The sequence below is a fragment of the Octopus bimaculoides genome, chromosome 2, assembly GCF_001194135.2.
Source record: "Octopus bimaculoides isolate UCB-OBI-ISO-001 chromosome 2, ASM119413v2, whole genome shotgun sequence".
In the NCBI taxonomy this organism is placed as follows: domain Eukaryota; kingdom Metazoa; phylum Mollusca; class Cephalopoda; order Octopoda; family Octopodidae; genus Octopus; species Octopus bimaculoides.
The window spans coordinates 1,517,400-1,520,559 of record NC_068982.1 but is presented as its reverse complement, the minus strand read 5'-3'; the positions used below and the strand labels follow the sequence as shown (position 1 = coordinate 1,520,559).

Below are 3,160 nucleotides of genomic sequence, written 5' to 3'. Positions count from 1 at the left end.
ATATATATGTGTAATATACGCATGTATATGTGTATATGCGTGTGTTTGTGTTGTGTGTGTGTTTCTTTGTTTTTATATCGGGTTATAAGCGTTATAATAAAAACAATTTAATATTAGACCGAAGAGTCTCAATACTTATTGACATTTTTGTCATACTTATCACTTTTACTAGAACACGAATGAGAATGACATGAAAGCTTCCACCTGCTCGCCTTCACTAGCGTTCATGTGGCTGTTAACCATAGTCTGTTGAAAGCTAGCAGGCCGAAACTTTGAAGGACGTGTAACCCCTGATTTTAAAAGAAGTACATATATATATATATATATATGTGTGTGTGTGTGTGTGTGTGTGTTGTGTATTTATATAATTATATTTATAGACATACATATATGTATATATATCGAAAGAGAGGGAGGGAGACATAGATAGATAGATAGATAGATAGATAGATAGATAGATAGATAGATAGATAGATAGATAGATAGATAGATAGATAGACGCACGTATTTATGCATGAAATATTAAAACTATACGAATAAATATTACACTAATCTTGATTTGCAAATATTTTAAGATGAGCGCTGAAGAGTAAAAAAGTGATTCAATACTTTTCGTCCTCACCTTTTAAAGCTTCAAACTACCTCCGAATATAAATATCTTTTCTTTGTTCTATTTTCGCATATTTTGAAAATATTTCAAGACATCAATTGAAGTATTGCCAGATTGGGCATTAGTAAATCTAATTGAAAATGTCTTCTAAATAATTCTGCTCATAACGGTTTGGCGTAGTTTACGTTTCTTGAATATTATCAACATAAAAATATATAAATCTAAAATCGTTATCAAAATGATTGGGGATGTTGTGCGTAGTGGTGAATAACAAAATAACAGTCCCTTAATGAGTCCCGACTGTGACACTGTTTAAAAGCTAGATTGATATATGTTCCCATTACTTTTGATGCAAAAGATGTCAACATTTCCTTTCGCATATATTATGCGTTCTTCGGAGTAAACAAAAATCAATAATTTTCATTCAGAGAGGAATGGAAGAGAAACTGTTTTTTTTTCTCCTGATGAAAACATAGTTCGCAAATTTTGAGAAAATTATGGGTTTTAATGTAAATTTGTTTTAAGGATATGAAACGTGAATTTTGTTTCCATCTGAAGAAGTAATTATCAATACATCAACAGAATCTGCGCAGATATATATTTAGTAAATAAAAAATAAGTTATTTCTACGTCTCATTCTTTTGCAAAAGCTATATTGTAAACATCCATGAAACTTTTTGACCTCCTAAGATCGGATAAACCCGGCGTATGAAAGCTTATTTGACACAGATGAATTTGTTTATTATACCAAGTCACAAATTGTTCGTATATTTAGTGCATGAGTTACTTCAAAAGTGCATCAGTGTGTTGGACGTACACATAACAGAATTCTGGTATTCCATCTCACCATCTACAATGCAAAAATTAATTAGGTTAGCGTTAAGCTATTTAATACATATTTCATTAAAAGTGTGTGTTGAAATATAAAAGTTTATAGTCAGTTGATCGTATTACGAGAAATAATTCCGAGCAGATTAGAGTTATGCTGGGATTCATCAACGAATGCTAATCACAAATGCCGAAGTAGCACTGTATAAGTTGCTAAATGTAGATAGTTTGTAAATTTATTAGCATGAGAATATAGTATCATTCTGAGATAATTCTGAGAGGCTATTTGCAGGAAAATATAAGTAAATAAAATTAAAGAAAATCATATATTAAACTGGCTTTGTAAGTTTTAGTGTACGAAGCATTAACAGAAACAATGTATGGCGCTAGACCGGTGCCATTGGTCGATGTGTAATATCATTTTCATTTTATTGACCAGAATGATTACCATCATTTTAAACATCTGCAGTTACATATTTTAGAGAGTTTAAAGGACAGGAATCGACAGCGTTTATATAATTTTCTTTGTCACTACTTTATATAATTTTCACAACCGACCGTCCCTTTCTATTACGTGAATAGGAACGTTAAACTAAAATAACTAATCCTCACTCTGAGTATTTACAAGGATACGTGATTGCACGTTACATGCTGTGAAAACCCTATGCTAAAATCCATTTAGAATGTTTCAGATTTATCAATCGATCAATCTATTTATATCGATACGTGTGTGTGTGTGTGTGTGTGTGTGTGTGTGTGTGTGTGTGTATCTCAAGCCTGATTTGTGGACTAATGAAAAGTGAACCTTCACCAACTATTCTGCCTATATATCTGTGCACACCTTCCAATGCCGTGTATGGCGTAAGGTCTGTAGATCATACGGCGGCTTCAAAAGACATTTTAAGATCCACAAAGATCAGAACTTAACTGCAGCTCTTGGTGGTCCAAAGCAGACATGCAATCTGTGTGGGTGTCTTTTCAATACATTGTCTGATTTAAAAAGCCAAAACAGACGCCATGATGGATCTGAGGTGTAGGTACAGGGGGTGGTCAGACTCTGCATAAGGGTAGACAACCATCATAGATAGATAGAGAGATAGATAGGTAGATAGATAGATAGATAGAGAGAGAGAGAGAGAGATAGGTAGATAGAGAGAGAGAGATAGATAGATGGATAGATGGATAGATAGATAGATAGATAGATAGATGGATGGATGGATGGATGGATGGATGGATGGATGGATGGATGGATGGATATATTGGGTCATCCCATAAATAATGCGATTTTTTTATACTTCCTATTTTTCAAAATTAAGATAAACAAATTCTTTTTAAATCCAAAATATACTCCCCTTCATTTTCTACAATGCTCTTCCACTTCTCTGGATGGGTTGGTAGGCCTTTCTTTCAAAATTCAGTTGGCTGTGACAAATAGGACTCCTCCAGTACTGTTCTGACTTCCTCTATAGAATTCATATTTTTTTCTGTCCAAACGATTTTGAACACTGCGGAATAAATGAAAATCAGATGGAGCAATGTCCGGTGAATATGGTGGGTGGAGCATCGTTTCCCATTCAAACCGCTCCAGCCTTTGGAACGTCATCCTCGCTGTATGTAGCCGAGCATTATCCTGATGGAAGAACACTTTTCGTCTTGAAACCGAAGATGGTCGTTTTTCTTCTAGCGCTGACTTAGTATGTATATATATATATATATATATAT

The 3,160-nt window shown here is 33.8% G+C and overlaps 2 protein-coding genes across 10 annotated transcripts in view; one reads left to right on the top strand and one right to left on the bottom strand.

Annotated features, from left to right (window-relative positions):
* LOC128250374 (uncharacterized) overlaps positions 1 to 3,160 on the top strand; it is a 144,666-nt gene that overhangs the window by 18,311 nt on the left and 123,195 nt on the right. The gene's annotated exons all lie outside the window — the stretch shown is intronic.
* Positions 1,279 to 3,160, bottom strand: part of LOC128250371 (uncharacterized) — a 70,592-nt gene continuing 68,710 nt past the window's right edge. Inside the window, exon 2 of the transcript XR_008266405.1 lies at positions 1,279 to 2,943. The gene's annotated coding sequence lies outside the window, so the exon portion shown is untranslated. The remainder of the gene's footprint in view (positions 2,944 to 3,160) is intronic.